General features: G+C 38.8%; 1 pseudogene; it reads left to right on the forward strand.

Moving 5' to 3' along the window:
• The first annotated feature begins 848 nt into the window (after positions 1-848).
• LOC146372362 (uncharacterized) lies at positions 849-2,659 on the forward strand (annotated as a pseudogene).
• Positions 2,660-17,941: the final 15,282 nt, after the last annotated feature.

Below are 17,941 nucleotides of genomic sequence, written 5' to 3' on the forward strand. Positions count from 1 at the left end.
ACACATGAGTGCTCACAGATACAAACTACCTCAAAGCACACTGTGCGCTGTTGATCTTACATGCTGCACAATAATATTCAGTATTTAGTATTTACTGTTATATACACATACATTATTGCGATGATCTTGTATATTATATCGCTCTCTTTTTTGCTTGTTTTCTCTTCTTTTTTTCTCTCTCAACAGGTGATCCATGTGATTGATATATATATGTATTTTTTTGTCCCCCTCTTTTTTGTTTTGTGCCCTTTATCACCGTTCCTCTTCCCGCTGTTTTTCTTTCCCTCTCTCTCTTTCTTTCTTCCTTTCCTTCCCCCAGTCATGTCTGTCCCGTATGTAACAACTGAAAATAAAATAAAATAAACAATAAAAACAAAGGTCCATCAAATGGACCAATACGGCAAGGCATCTTTCTTGGCCTTTAGACAGTAATTCTGATGGCAAAAGAACCAAACAGGACAGGCAGGCAAAAAAAAAAAAAATAAATAAAAATTAAAGAAAAAAATAATGGAGGTTATATTATATGAATTGATGGCTTTAAAGTACTGTATCATTATGTCAAAACAGCTTATGTTCTATGTCGCAACTCTTCAGGTGGTTCTAGCTAGCAAGTACAATCTTACTGCAGTCAAGTAGTTCCATGGATATGGATTTCAGACCTCGTCGACTGCCTGACAACAGTTGGCATTTTAAATTTCAAATTCCTTGGCAGAAAATTCCATCTGATGGAAACAGGAAAATGGCCAACAAAAAGTGAGAGACTTGAAATCATCTGACTCATTGTCAGTGAAATTTTAACCATATGCTCAACACCTGGGAAGAAACACCTCAGTGAGATAGCAAGAAAGATGACAAAGACCTACCCTGTGGCATTTACTGATGTAATTGAAGGGGAAGTTGTAGGCAGTGGGTATGACACTGTCACCAAACAGATGGTCAGCAGAGTGGATAACCTTAAGAGAGGAATGACTTCACTTTCCTTTAAGAGAAAGCTTATTAGCAGCAGTGAAGAAGAGGGTAGCCCCACTCAAAAGAGAAGGCTAGACAGTTTGCATAACTGGCAACCAACACGGCTTCAGCCTGATGAAACCCCTGAATTCCAAAAGCGAGAAAAAGAAGAGTTAAAAAAAAGTACAGAGAAAGATACTGTGACACCAAAGCTATTGAGAATATGATGAGGGTCACCTTCTTCACTCAGAGAAAAGACATTATTAGTGGAACTGAGACTTCTGACTTGACGAAGGAATGGCCATATCTGTTTGAGATAACTGGCATGAAGATTCATTTTGAAGAGCTCACCGGCATGGACATGGAGAAAAACACAGCAAATAAATGTGCCAGAGTTGTTTCATTCCTTAAAAGCAATGACAAGACCGAGAGAAAGGCGGCCATCTTCAGAGAAATGGAAACATCTAGCAAGAATGTTGCAGACGTCAATGTTGCAGGGTTTCTTCCACTACTTCTCAAGTACTTCAATAAAGAGGAAGAACAGATGTTCTTCAAAGTGGATCAAACAACCCTACCCTCTGAAGTGGACTGCACACCAAGTACACCATGCTTTGTTCTTTGTGGTATGAATATTTATCTTTATTTATTTAAACTTTTGTGCATGATACCTCTTTATATTATGGTCAGTTAAAACTTTGAGTTTACACTTCTGAGTTGGATTGTGGTCTGATTGGTTGTTGTGGCTTTTCTCAATTTCATAGTAATAGTATGGTATAATAAGACCATTGATATTTGATGTGATTATTATACTGCTAAATCCTGTCTGATTGGCTAAAGCATTCCTGGGATTTCCCTATAAACAAAAGTTTGGGCACTTTGCAGTTGACTGAGGGGCCCAAACTGCGTGCCAGTATATGTAATTGATATACATCAGTTGTAACATAGCAGTTGTTTGAGTCATGTGTGGATTTGTTTTTTGTTTTTTTGTCCCCTTGTCTCTTGTTCATGTACACAACAGGAAACTCTACTTTGGCAACCGAGCATTGCATGTTATCTGTGGACCAGACCATTGTGAATGGCCGTATCACTATCTTCAGCGAGGCACTTATCCTGATGTTTGGCTCTTACTACTGCATGAACATTTCTTATCCAGTAGGCCAAGCATCAACCTTGGAATTCTTGTAAAGGTAAGGCGGCACCAGTCAATTTTATACATTGAAACATCTCCTTTCATTTTCAGCTAGAACACATACGACTGAGCAATGCTTGAGTGTTGAGAAGATTTGTAGATTGATAAATCAACAAATAATTAATATTTGAGTTTCAGATGGCTGTCTCTGAAATATCCTTGATTCATGCTCATGTCAAGTTATAGAAAGAGACCTTTGAGTAGTAGATGTTCACAGATGTTTCACTGCCCTGAAATAGTATTTGCAATAGAGACTCGCAGGTTCACCAAACATCTTTGCATCACCTCTCTGTTCCACAATGACCTGTATGTCCAAACACGCACTCAAAAGCAAGCTCAATCTACACTGTTAGATTAATTGCAAACGTAAAAAACACATACAGTCCAGTCCTCAGTTTCTTAATTAAGTTTTTGTTTTTCACTGACAGATGCCTCGTTAAGATAAACCCCGACAGTTGTTCCAGGAACAACCCAATTTATTTTGTCAATAAAATTCATGTTAATGACAGGGAGCACACTTAATTCAAATTGGAAGTCCAGTACATATTCAGGAAATCTATGATAGATTACACTTAGAAACTAAATGTATATGTAATATTATCTAGAATTAACAGTAAATTGTAATTTTAAACCCAATATCTAGTTTTTTGACATGTTTTGAAAGAGAAATCAAATTATGTTTTGTTGTACACTGCAGTATTACATCAAATATAATTGAATATACAACTTTTTTTACATCACATAACAGTTGGTGTAAATAATATTAACTGTATATTTCTGTAAATTTAAGCATTATTATTCAGATTGCCACATTCATTGCCTTTGTTTATAGGTAATGTCATTGTTTGATCACATTAAAATGTTCCTAATTTAAAATCCCATGTAAAATAGGGCAACAAACTGTGTTTTCATTTCTGAAAATAACCGTATTTTTAAGAGACAGTTATTTTCTGTTATTTTACGGTATTATTTTGGCGCCCCAGCTGCTGGAATATTACTGGGTTTTTTAGGATTGTTTTTTTTTTTTTTTCTTGTTACAGTGTAGCTAAACAAAACTGAATTATTCTTTAATGTAATAATGTAGTTTTTGGAGCAAGTGTCACTTTATGGCTAAACCAAAGTCCAGTTTTTCTGTTATCACTGCTAACAGCACATGGAGTTACATTTCAGCAAAGAATGTTTTCCAGCAAATGCAAGAAAAGACTTCACAAAAATCCCACAAAATCTCAGGAAACGTGATCGAAACCTTGACTTCACCTCCAGGTTCAAAAGTGATGTTGATGTTTTTATATAGAACAGAGGTCAGGCTGTCTCTTACAAAGTGAAAACAATCAGTTGAATTATTACAGGGAAGAAATTAAATGCAGCTTTGTTTTTGTTTTTTTTCGACAACAGTGTATTTGGCTGTGAACTGACGTCCACATAAAAGCTTCTCCTGTGTACATACAAATGATTAGAGCCGTTTAAAAAAAATGCGCACAACACTTTTAAGCTATTCATTTATGTACATCTAAATTCTGTCTTAGTTGTAGTTGTAATGACCTGATGTCAGCCCACTACACTCTAGCTTGTCTGCCCCTAATATCATCATTATAACCATTCTGATTCATGTTACTGTCATTAGGTCAGTAACATGAAAAATAGACCTCAGGGGAAGAGTTTAAGGCTACGTTCACACTGCAGGTCTTAATGCTCAATTCCGATTTTTTGATCAAATCCAATTTTTTTGTCTGCTTGTTCACACTACAAATAAAATGTTCTCTACTGTGAACCCTCAAAGCAGCCGCATGCGCAAAAGAAGATGTCACACACAACGCGCTCTGTTTAGACCCAGAGCAAACAGTATTGTTTGACTGTATTGCGCTTCTCCAGCTCTGATAATTGGCGTCTGTCTTGTGTCAGTGACGTAAAAGACGGATTTAATGCGACATGACCGTTCAAACAGCAGTCTCTTTCTAAAACACCAGATATGTATCGGATTCAGTACCACATACGAAAGTGACCCAGATCGGATTTGAAAATATTGGATTTGTGCTGTTCACACTGTCATACCATGATCGGATATAGGTCGCATAGGGTCAAAAAAGTCAGATTTGATGCGCTTTCGCCTGCAGTGTGAACGTAGCCTAAGTCACCCTCGTGGTGTGCCCTTTTATTTCTTGCTAGACAGTTTAACAAAAAAGTCCAGGCTACTCATGCTGACAGTGAGTCAAAGTCGTATCTTGATGTTGGCATAACTTCCATTTTGGAATTATTTTCCAACCAACGACTAGATGACAAGAAAAGGCTGATAATAGTTGACCAACTTCAAAATATATTGTATGATTCTTCAGAAAATTCTGATACTACAGCTGTCTCCATATCACAGTGGTACCCTTATTCGGATTCTGCACAACACTCTCAGAGTCACTGTAGAGAAAGAGAGACTGTGTGTGTGTGTGTGTGTGTGTGTGTGTGTGTGTGTGTGTGTGTGTGTGTGTGTGTGTGTGTGTGCATGCGTGCGTGCATGTGCTCTTACATGAGTGTGTGTGGGCGTGGACAGATGCACGTCGCCTCCCTCAGAGCCTCCCATTTCCCACTCTTTTCTGCTAATGAATACCGGTGGAATGAGGAGCTCTAATGGAATTACACTTTAATGATGTTTGCTGTTTTTATGGCAGTAATTAATAAGATCAATGTAATCTCTTCTCCCCAAATTCTTCCCACACAAACATTGCAAGCATGAGCCCCTGCTCCCCCGCAGAATGTCATAAACATCTGTAACGGCGTACTCCCTGGACAAAGCTCTCTCGCTAAATGAAGCCAGAACACACTCAGGGCAGCTCAGCAGATACTCAGCTACTGGAAATGTTCACAGACTTATTACCCATATTGCTCTTCATTTGAAAATATTTACTGAGATCTCCAGACTTTGCTTGCTTTGTCTAATCTCCTATATAAGAAAAGCACACAAACTGTTTCCTGCTAAACCTTCAGCTCTGAATTTAGTGCATGTGTATTCAGAGACATTATACATGATGAAGATAGGAGGACTATATAACAGCCAAATATCAGACCAAATGGGAAAGAAATTAGCCATGTTTGGGTGCACAGTAGAGCCTCACAATCATTTGCTAACTGCCTGCATGCATACTAGAAGTAGAACTTACTGGAGAAAAGATTTTGAAAGTTTATTCATGAGCAAAGTTGCCACAATTTTTCCAGCAATTTATTTTATTTTACATGCATATAAAATAAATTAAATATTGGAGTTGTTACACTCTGGAGGATACTGATTCTGATTTATCTTCTTGATAAATATGGGCTCTGAAATAAACTGAAAAACCTAGTATATTATTACAGATAAGCAGTAGAATGACTAAACATGACAACGACTACATTGGTTTTGATGCCAGACAAAACCTTCCATTTACAGTGGATGCCTTATTTTTATCTGCTTGTATTGTTTGGTCTTTTTTAAAAAAACACTTCCCTGATGAATCTGACTTGCATTTGGTTTGTTTATCAGATAGCCCAAAATAAATGTGATAAAAGGATTGACATAGCAGCTTTTTTGGCACTGAAACAGATAGTTGACTGCAGCCATCCATATAGCAAATATAGTGTATGCATAGTGATGCACAGTCTCTTGTTTTCAATTTCCATTTACAATGCAGCTGTCAAGAAGATGGTCACCCAGGAAAGTAAAATATCTGGCCCTCGTTCACACAGTTGACATTGTGAGTACCGTGCCAAAGGAAATGGAAACAAACACTGCAAAGGAGTGAGTCACATGGTAAGAATGACCTTGCTTTATGACTTAAGTGCTTCCCGCCTTCTCCTGTCTGATCTGCCACTTCCTTCTATCAATCTAATGATATGGCAAAGGGCCGGGTTAATCAAGCTCAATTACTTTTGCTCTCATTTGAGACTGACAGTAATACAACGTCATCCCAGTACCAGCAGATTTAAGACTGGACATACATTGGTGTTAGGATGTTGGGTAACTGTTTACATTGGAAGAATAAACTATTTTCAGGGTTTCATATACAGATGGGAATAAATGAACTGTATCTAAATGATAGGATGATTTCATATTACCTAACTTCCTAAAGTCACTGGTCATCAGGAATCTACTTACTGCTACTAACTTAATGGCCATATAGGGTGTTATGGCTTTATCCTCAAAATATACACACAGGTTTACCATCAGGGTTTGGGTTAGATTTGGGTTAAAAAAGTACTTTCACCATCATGGTCATTGTAATAAAGAAATATGTGGCATTTTGACTGTAACTGAACAAACTGACTTTCTGTTTAAAAGAAGCAATGAACATATAAGTACTATGCCCTCATCCTGTATGTCAAGATATTAACATCCTTGTTTATTTGCTCTAACATGCATGTTCTGTAGGATATAATACTCTCTTGCCCCTGCAGGTGGTCTTCATCCTTCAAGGTTCTCTACCAGAGCCCTGGGAGCTTGAGGGTCCTGCACAGTGTATTTGCTGTTCCTGTGCTTTTCTGTATGTATTATTGTAGGTTCTCCCTTACAATATAAAGCACCTTGGGGTGACTGTTGTTGTGATTTGGCGCTGAATAAATAAAATTGAATTGAATTGAATTGAATTGAATTGAATTGAATTGAATTGAATTGAATTGAATTGAATTGATTGCGCATGTTGTTCTAGGGATCTGCTGGAGCCACTTGCCTAGCTTGGGAGTCACTGCACCGAGTCCCCCGATTACTACTGGGACCACTGTTACCTTCATCCTCCACTTCTTCTCGAGCTCTTCTCTGAGCCCTTGGTACTTAAGCTTCTCGTGTTCCTCCTTACTGATGTTCCTGTCATTCGATACCGCTACATCTATTACAAAGGCTGTCTACAAAGGACTCTGCTTGTCCACCACTACTATGTCCGGTTGGCTAGCTATCACCATTTTGTCCGTCTGCATCTGGAAGTCCCACAGGATCTTAGCTTGGTCATTCTCGACCACCCTAGGGGCATCTCCCATTTTGACCTCAGGACTTCCAGGCCATACTCAGCACAGATGTTTCTGTATACTATTCCAGCCACTCAGTTATGGCATTCCAAGGATGCCATACCTGCTAGCATCTTGCACCCTGCTGTTATGTGCTTGATTGTCTCAGGGGGATCTTTAAACAGCCTGCACCTTGGTTCTTGCCTGGTGTGATAGACCCCAGCCTCTATGGATCTTGTGCTCAGACTTGCCTTACTCTCTGCAGGTACTTGAGGGTTGCAACTTTAGGAAAGCAGTTGGATTCCCAGGTACTTTTAGCTGTCCTCAGTATCTGCAGTGCTGCCTTCTGGTAGTTCAATCCCCTCAGTTCTGACTACCTATCCCTCTCTTCATTACCATCCAACTACACTTTTCCCATCCAAATCACATTCCACTGTCAATCCAACTGCTCTGTCTACCAGTAGCTGGTATTTTGCTCCTCTGGTATTCTTGCCAATACTGTTCTGTGGCAAGCTCATGTATTGAGCTATATGCCTATTCATTTTAGCTATTATGATGCCTGACAGGAGCCTCTATGTGGTACTGAGGCAGGTTTTTGGCTGATAGTTGGATGGGACTGGTCCCTTCTGGAGGTCCTTGGGGATCAGGACTGCCCAACTTCAGTTACCCATTTTGGCTTTCTCTCATCTACCTGCAGCTGGTTTATTTGTGCTGCCAGATGCTCATGGAGTGGAGTCAGCTTCTTCAGTCAGTAGGCCTGGTGCTGTTCAAGTCTTCATACTGGAGACCCTTTCTTGGATGTCTGCCACTTTGATGGTTACTGGACCCTGTATATTTTTTCCCTCTTTTTTGCCCAAGTACTGTGTTTTTCTTCTTATTGGTTTGTTGTCTATCTGACAAATAACACATGGTGAGCCAATTATAAGGCTGGTGTACAAGGTCCATAAATAAGCTCTACTAGAACACAGGTAAATTTTGGGTTGATTAACTCTGATTGTCGAGTTCCAGAAAGGATGATCAGATATTTTCATCAACTAAGAACATGTTCACTCTGAGTTAAGTGCTTGCATGAGAAATGAAAAAAGCCATCTTTTAATTCTGAGCTGATAATAAATGTTTAGTGATGATCATCTGTGTCTGGTGATCATGTCCTTATGATGACTATTGCACTATTGATTAAATGAGTGTCATACATGTACTTCAGCATCCTCAGCAGGAGAAGAAGAGGGAAGCACTAAGGCAATGAAACCAAGAGAAGAAAAAAATATCTGAACAGCACCCAAAGCTCCATAATATGGGATAAAAAACCAGGGACCATGAGAAATAGACGTATTGTCAAAGCACTGACCCACACCTGGCAACAGAATCACTCATAAGTTACAATGTATCAAGACCCATGTTAAATCTAGAGAAACCACTAGTACCTAATGAAATGTAAATATCAAATGAATAATGTCACAGGTGTGAATGAGACACGGCGGGTCCAGGGATCATAGGTTTGAGCCATTTTATTCAATATTTGTCACACCACAACACATACCAACCCCTGAGTCCCCGTGTTTTTAACTAGGCGGGCATGATTAAGGAGGTGCGTCCGCCCTCCCTGCACGGCACCGCAGACCACGCCCCACCACATACCCCCATCGCCCGATTGAGGCCGGGGAGCCATCCGGTGCGGTAAGGACCCGCCGTGCGTCTGCCCTCCCTGCACGGCACTGCAGACCACGCCCCACCACAGTCACACATTTATTTTGTGTGTATAGATTACAGGATTATTGTTTCCTGGTTTGGACTACTGCAGGTATTGGAGTAATTCAAATGGACTTGCTGTGACACAAGCCATGAGTGACATAATATCATGTTCAGACATGAGCTCTAACTAATATTCTCTTTAATTGTAAATCACTCAACAAAGTCATTAAATTTGTAACTCCAGTCCAGGTCACGCTGCTCAAGTCCACTAACATAAAAAGCTTAAGTTGCTAATGCGCTGATACAATTCAAAGGGTTGTTAGGGATTAACATCTATGGTCTTATTTATTTTGTGAAGATTTCTTATTGAAGATCCTTCACAACTAATTGTTACATTTGTGACTATTTCTTCTCCTCATTGCTGGATCACCTAATACCCTGCATTCCCTGATATCTTAATTTTTCTACTTTGCTAAAGTCTGTAAGCAAAGACCACTCTGAGGATCCTGTTAGCTGGCCAAATCACTACTGAGGCTTTTTGCCTTTCTGCCCATTTGTAACAAAACATCTCCATCTTTGTCCTTGAGCAATGTGAGAAGAGGCGAGCATAAGGTTCCATTAATACTGCATTGTGCTGTAGGCCTACCTACAGAAAAACACTAAGCTCTATGCTCCGGTGGAGGTTCACAGATGTTAGTTCATCCTAAAATTTTAAATGTAGCTTACTTGTCTTGTAAACACAACTTTCTTCATGTTTGTCTTAAAATATCCATAATTTCATTAAAAAGCTGATTTGGGATTTTCCTACTGCATCACCCAGCATGATTAGTAGGGTTTCTGTGGCGCTAGCAGGACAGAAACTGAAGAAGCTGCTTAAAAAGAAAACTGTGTAATAAAACCTCAGATATCTTTTTACAGAACTGGGCCTTTAAAAACTCACAATTAACCAATACCTTAAAAAATAGGCTTTACAGTCCTGTAAACACGACTGCAATATATGGAGACTTGCTGTATATATAAACTTTAAGTAAAATGTTAAACGTCAGACACTGTAAGAGAACTCCACTAGCTTAAAGTGTGCTTGCAGACAATCAGTCATTCAAAGGGCATCAGTGAGGGTCTCAAAGTGGCAGAATGCCAAATTAATCAGGCTACAGAGATTAGACAACTTTTGTTTCCAGAGCCATTAGTGTCACCTCAGGCGCTTAGTGTTCTACCCACTCAGCGTGCAGCATATTTCTAATAATTAGCCTTAATGAGCTGACCTATGGACCCACCACCTGCAACACTTGACTCAAATCAGCATTTGATATGATTATAGTGGGAGAAAGCAAAATGTGTGGGAGAAGGTCCAGTGTATTTTGCTCAGGTTCTTGCATATTTCATTCTGGTCACATTAAGATGTAGCACAGAAAATCCCAGCAGGTGATTTTAGAAGACATTGAAAACGCAGGTTAAAGAGTACGCTTTGTGAGCGATGTCTTCATTAAACTGCTGTTTGCCTCTGAATCCTTTCCTCCTTTTCTGGATGGGATCAGAGATAATTTCATGCATATTCTAGCTGAACCTCTGTTCCATCAATCATTCATAATACACAAAGGTGAGCCTCTTCCAACAGGGAACAAAAAAACCCTCGTTGAAATATTTAAGCGGTTTTAACAAAAACTAAATGAATTTCATTAAAAAGAGAAATCTTGCAGAGGATTAGTGAGAAAGAATTGCTTGGAGCTGGTGGAACTTCTCTATGAAAACCCTGCTGCTCAGGATCAACACACAAAATTATGTCAATGCTGTTAATTGCCCCCAAGTCTCTGTCCCACAGTGTGGCTCTCAGCTGCCTGTCAGTGCTGTCGGAATAATCTGCACATGGTGTAAATCAATGCTATTGAGATTTCCATGACAAAGCAAACTGTTTGCATTCTCTCTTCATTCTCTGCCTTGCAGAAGGTTTGTGTAAGTATTTTTGCAGCAGTAGTACCACCTCATTTAAAATGTGACAACAGCATAACCATGTCATGACACCTGTTATAACCATGGAATCAGTCGATGTATTTCAGTTATGCTAAATTTAATACAAAGTTGGATTTTTTAAAAGATGTCTGTCTACTTGCAGTTTTTAATGTATTAAAGTGTAAAACTGCTTTCCTATCATATATACAGTTTTACACTGCTGGGTGCTCATATTAAATATGCCCAAGCTTCAAATAATGACATCAGTATATTACAACTAAACCCTGTTAGCCAAACACTCAGACTGCTGTAAACACACATTTCCAACACATTTATTCCACTCTTTGCACCATGTGATGTTACCTGTTTATGTATCCTTAAATGGTGCCGCATTTGTAAGGAAACCTGCCTATGCCAAACTGCTATTTAGTCTCATTTGGTGCAGAAATCTGGAGAAACAGCATTTGTCATAAGTTAGCCAGTGTGGTTGTGTTGGTCACTCTGGCATGAACAGTACACCCAAGCTAATCCTGCAAGTGTTCAATAGGGTGGAGGTCAGGACTGCAGGCCGTACACACCATCACACTGCCCCATCCAAAAACTACTATCCTATCAGCAATGGCATGGGCCCTATGCAGATCAGTCATACATGCCATTCTTAGAGCAGACACCAACTGACCATTGTGGTAGAGTCCATGCTCACAGGTAGTTGACATGACTGTCAACACCTGGGGCACCAGAAATTCAGAAGAAGTCAATAATAGAATAAGCTGTTTGGCATTGACAGGGAAGATCTGAAGTTTTTCATGAGTGCAACCCACATACATACTTAACTCTGTTACTCAACACACAAATGAATTTTAATTGCAAATTTAAATCACACCATTTAATGGAGAATAACACCCAATAATCATTTTTACAACAAAGAAGCAATCAATACACATTTCCTCACTTAGGGTTTTGTTTTATAACTATACGTTGCACAAGGTGGCTGCTCTGCACACCAGATAGATAGACAGACAGACAGACAGACAGATAGATAGATAGATAGATAGATAGATAGATAGATAGATAGATAGATAGATAGATAGATAGATAGATAGAACAACAAAAGCAATGTTCACATACACCAAAAATACAAGAAAAATAGCAACATGCAGAAAAACTGAAATTAATACTGAAATTAATTTTAAATCTATCTGCACTCACAGCAAATAGAATATGAGATACAGTGTGAGTAAGAGTAAGTAGCTGTAAAATAATTAAAGGTTTAGGGTGTAGCATGCAGAATAATGTTTCATTTCTCTGATTCATATTTTTTTTTCTTTGTCTGCTTTGTTCACTTATTGTTTTGAAGCTGTTATGTTAATAAAGACACTTGCACCTTAAATCCTTGAAAAAAAAAATCCAAGTATTTGAATAGGAAAATAGATTCACTTTTTGTTAGGTATGCTTACTGAACTCAAACACCCTCCTCTTTCTGGCTTTCTTCCAGTCTCACAGACTTTGCTATTTCCTGAACACAGAATTCATTGTTACCAGTGATTCAATATTAAATGATGAAATTCAAACATCAAACAGCCTGCCTATACATAGTATATTTACTATTTTATTTTAAGGTGTCAAGGAAATATCCAAAGAGGTTACAATAGCACTTAAAATAATGCCATGGCTGTGCTCATCATTTGCTCCAGATGAGTGTTATGGGCCAGAGGAGAACAGATGTGGTTGTCACTGTATTATCAAGCAGGAGAAAAGGCATGACGAGGCTGCTGGTGTGAAAGGAAGCCACTGCAATATTTCGAAAGTCAAATGATTCATCCCATCCGACCCAAGTCATTTGTCTGTGTCAGAGTTTATGCGATGTTCCCAAACACTTTGCCTAGCCCCCCAACATTCCTGTCTCCTATCCTTGAAAGCCAAATCAATCAAGCTTCCCCATGCAGGAAAGTGGCAAAATAAAGAGACAATGAAGTGGAATGAGCGAAAGCAGGATTGATAGCATTAAGAGGATTTGGGACAGCTTGTGAGGAATTTTCTGGGCTGCAGTGTTTTTGGGGTGGAGTAGCACACTCCAGTCCACACTGCTGAATAAGAGGTATGCAGATAAATGGAGTCAAAGCAATGTAATCATATATTCAGGCCCTAGGAAGCTATCGCTAGCACTGATCTGATGGATGATTGCCTATCTTTAGTTAGAAAGTCAAAGTTCCAGTGGAAACTGTAATCGATCATTCGTGTCTGTGCTTTCAGGAGTAGATGGTGGTTGTCCCAACAAACTCGGAATGTGAAATGTTTCTCTTTTTAAAAGTAATACCTCGGGTGAGGTTTACTTGCACTGACATGTTCAATCTTTTAATAAGCAGACAGAGAAAAAAGTTGTATGTTTTAAACCAAATTTTATATTGTTAATACTGTAATATGTCTCACTCTGAACCCAAACAAGTAACAAACAATATCTGTTGTGATTTTATCTTTGGTCAGGTCAGCTTGTGTCCCTGCATAATGGAAAAACTCCAGTGTTTGCAATGAACAGACAGTCTTCAGGTTTTCACTACAATGTCATGTTCCGCATATTTAGACAAGGAGTGGAAAGCAGACATCCAAGTTGAAGGGCAAGCTCTTTTTATTTGAAGTCACACAGACCTGTGTCAGATTAGTAAATCCGAGTGCTTTCTTGGCCAGCTTCACCACTGGTCACAGCACTCCTCGAACACCATTTGATAGACTTGGACATCTGGACCAAAGTCAAAGAGTACTTGGCAAAGCAGATACTTTATTGTCCAGAGGTGAAAAGGGACATTTCTGGCTGTTGTTCAGGCATTTATTTTCTTGGAGAAACACAAGCATCTGTTGTTAAGTTAATTTTTCACATAGGTGGGAGCTGATTAGCATTTTATAGTAAGCCAAAGCAGTCAAAGCTCAGGGGAAGCAGAGATGTTCTGTCAAGCATTTGAGTTATCAGCCAAGATTTGTTTCAGTAATGGTAATGATTACTTTGATGCTAATCGAAAAGAAGAAGAAGAACAGAATTTGAATCTGAAGGGGGAAGTAAAAATTATTTCACACCTTTGTCTCCACTTTATGCTCAATCTGGGCTCAGCTTGTCTCAGTCTGTCTCTTTCTCTTCGCTAATCGACTTTTATCTGCAAGACTTTTCCCTTTGATCTCAGACTGTTAGCAGCAGACTGCTCCTCGATGTGAGTCTCTGACAAAAAGGGTGAAGCATACGGTTGCACAGTGGGATTCGGGGTAGCCCTAGCGCCTTCACAACAATTTCTCTGTGTGAATGAACCCTTGACAGAAGAAGTGAGTAAGGTAGGCTGAATTCAAATCTGTTTCATTGTCTCTCTGCCTGAGAGATATTGTGCCTTCTGATAAAGCCAGCTGAGTCCTAAAATGTAGTGGACATCCATAAACATGTCAAACATATGACCCCACAGTTTTACTTTGGTTTTTTTCTTGGGTTTTGTATCTATATTTTTTCTTTTACTTTATATTTAATAATATTACCACTTACATTTTTTACAGTACACTAAGTTCACAGTTCACAAAACTGTGACCTGAACTGAAGAGCAACCAAAGCAGTTATTATGGTCACAATTAGGTGGCATTTCAACCCCAGTAGCTTAATATTGATCAAGAGAAGCAGCAAGGACATTGTAATAGTTGCATGATAATAGTTATTTGATAATACAAATGCATAATTACTCTGGTGGTAATCAAAGAAGGAATCTTCTTTATTTCATGGTAAAATACTGTTACTATACACCAATGGCCACAAAGAGCCAATATCTTTGCAGCTTTCCGAGCCTTATATTCAGCTAATGGGGCCAGAAAGTAACAACATTTTTGGGGTAACATGTTACATTGTAATATAGTGTAGTTCAAGCAATTACATAATAATAAGAGTAATGAGGAGTAAGCCTAGTACAGCTTCCATTTCCTGCCTTACCTGCTTGTACTGTAGAATAGCTGTTCCCACAATATATGTGAAGTGCTGTTTGGGCTGCTAGCTGCTACCTTTGTGTTAAAACTCAAAAAATAATGTGTGTTTCCTCATTAAGATATGGATTGACGCCCATGTGTTGAGATGTAGCCTAAGGTTTATGTTGTTAAATGGTAATTAAGTAACAAATTACTTTCTCCAGGGAGTAATTCATTAACCTAATGCATTAAATTTTTGAATCAACCAACAGTGACAAAACAGTTGTAAATCTGTATACAAGCACGGGAAAGTAAATACTCCACTGCCTAAAGCTATAGAGGACAAGCAGGTCATGAAGCATGTAAAACCACGTAACCCTGTCCCTGAAAAGATAGCAACTGTTTAGATTTGTTTCATGTCTTCTCTTTTGTCTTCCTCTCCAAGACACTCGTATGTCTTGGAACATTATACTGAGCTACCAAATTTCATATATGTAGATGTCCATCCATCTATTTTCTTCTGCTTATTGAGTTCATGGTGAAGGGGGGGCAGGCTGTGAGGTAACAGTTCCCCAGAGTAAACTATTTGATGAAGATTGAAAGATTCACAATTTAACTTAGCCAAGGTCTTTTGATTCGACTGACCAAATATGAAGTTGGTGCGATTAAATCTCTAGGAGAAGTGTGTTCAACTATAATAATATAAAATAGCATAAAAGTACAGCAAAAACTGTGCCAACTGCCTATTACCACATTTCCACCTGTGCCTTTCCAGCTGTCATGCCAGTTTTAGGATAACACACTAAAAAAATAACTGATGTGTGTTCCCATTAGGATCAGAATTTTTTACCACTTTGTGGGACTTCAGTGTATGGTTTAAATTCTTAATATACAATGTATCTAAGATCATATCATGAAGTAACAAAAATTAATGTAAAGCACAGAATGACTGACTCAGCAGGAGTACTTAAATAAAACAGTGCATTATTTTATAGAAAAAGAAATGAGAAATAATGTAACTCATTACTTGTTTAGTGCACCAACCCCAAAACTCAGTGGCAGAAACAAGCAAGTCAAAGGAGAATCAAAGTGTTTGGCTGAGGCATGCGTTAACCGAAAGGCAGAGGCGCAACTTGTTTTTTACATCCAGGATCTGTAGGTATCACCTAAGAACACGCTGAGTAATCCTTAATGCATTTTTTAGTTTTTTCAGCATGTAGGCAAGTGCGAGCAATTTCAGTGGAAGTGTCTCCTTTTCCTGTCCATTTACCACCTTTCAAAGCAAAGTGGTGCAATGAAGCAGTATCCTAAATGTTGGAAAAGTTTTTAAACCAGGTTCATTCCAAATAACCTGATTAAATGCCAATGTGTTAGAAGTGTTCATTGCTGAAATATAGACTTGAATGTGACCTTGTCTTGTAGAGAGACTGGTCCAAAGATCTGCTGCCAGCTTCCATGTTTGATAATTATGGTCTTGAGACAACACACGAGAATGATGACAGTAAAGTAATTAAAGAAGTTTTATTTTATCAATCATGTGGGTAAACAGGAGGTGATGTAAAGGTGCGATGTCCAAAGTCCAAAAAGATGAACCAGTATGTAACAAAGAGACAGAAAGTACACAGGACAGAGAGGGAGCTGATTTGATGGCTTGATACTAATGAGGATGGGATAAAGAGCACAGGAGGAAATCAGCAACACAGCAAGGAAGTAACCTTCATAACAAAATAGGCAACTGAAAGTATGTGGATAAATTTTCTCATCCCTTAAAGTCTTCCTGTATGAATAACACACTGCATCACAGTAAACACGGAAAGTAGCTCAGGAGGTGAGAGAGGTGAGAGAGTCATTGCCTCTTGTTTCTTATCTATTACCAGTATATTTCTTTAACATTTCTTTATTTATTTCATGGATTGAATTTTAGAAGAAAATTTCAACTTAAAACGAAAATCTGAATGTCTTAAAATGTAATAACCTGCCTCGGTTGTATAATGCACACAGTAGAAATCTGTCAGCATCATCGTGTTGCATCATAACCCTTTGCTCAAAACTCGTGTTAATACATAATCTGCTCTGCATGTACACATCCAGCATTTAATCAGGTTGACGTTGGCTCTGAAGAGTCTGCTACTGGTTCTATCATAACTGTCTTGGGAACAATCCATCAAAGATGACAAACCCTGCTGGAGAACTGTTTTATTTACAGTATCAATCTAAAGCAGTGAAAACCAATAATTTTCTTACAGTTGTCAAAATTCACAAATTCTTTGCTAAAATATGATTAATAAAATTAGGAATTACTAATTGATTTTTAAAACTGCAGTCACATGTTATAGTACCACATTAGCCATTACTGCTGAACACCATTATGGAGTAAGCTGCCAGTGTGTAGTAAGCAGTTTTCTTAAACCTCATTAAAGCCTTTTCCGATACAACTTTTTATAAAGTCTTTTGTCCAAAACCTCTAAACACCTTTTCTCTTTGTATGTCAACAGCACCATCAGTCAAAAGATGTTAATCAGATTGTGTGATCACTCTGTTCACACTGCTCTCATAATGTTTTTACCAACTTCATGCACTACTTTGCGTCAGCTTATTTAGCACAACAACATCAATTCACACCATTTTCACTGTTTCATTCTGAAAAAAAATGACCTCCATGATGTCAGGGCTGGTTACAGCCACGGTCAGAAATTCTAACAATATTCACTATTCTAAAGTAAAATTACAATTTTTTAAACTGCTGGCTGAGAGATGAAGATGTCCTCAGGGCCAGTTTAGCTACAAGGTTGAACTAGAGTGTAATTATATTTGCAGGGCAGAGTTGGGCGAGATTCAGGAAGCCAGGTCCAGTGGGGTTAGAGCATGCTGCTGTGTGGTTGACATGATTGATAGACTCCTCCCTCAATGCTTGCAATGATCCCTCAAACTGTAATGGCCCAGAGAGAGGGGCAGCATGGGAACATCTTCTCAGAGATGAATGTCCTGTACCTGGGGTCCTAAGCCCAGTCCTTCGAAGTCTGAACTGTCAAGTCATCCTCATGCATCGATTGGAAGCAGTGATAAATGCCTCACTGCAGTTAGTACTAGATGCCTATGGAACAGGGTTGCAGGATCCCTTTTTAGCAGAAACCTGGAATTCATTAGCAAAGCCATAGCGGCCCTGACCAGACATTACTACCTTTTTATATAATTACGTCCACTCTGCAAAGTTGCAGGACTGGCTAAATCCTGTACTGCATTTTGTTAAGGCAAGACCGAAAACACAGGAAC

The sequence above is a fragment of the Perissodus microlepis genome, chromosome 15, assembly GCF_051167445.1.
Source record: "Perissodus microlepis isolate ML-2025 ecotype Zambia chromosome 15, ASM5116744v1, whole genome shotgun sequence".
NCBI classification, from domain to species: domain Eukaryota; kingdom Metazoa; phylum Chordata; class Actinopteri; order Cichliformes; family Cichlidae; genus Perissodus; species Perissodus microlepis.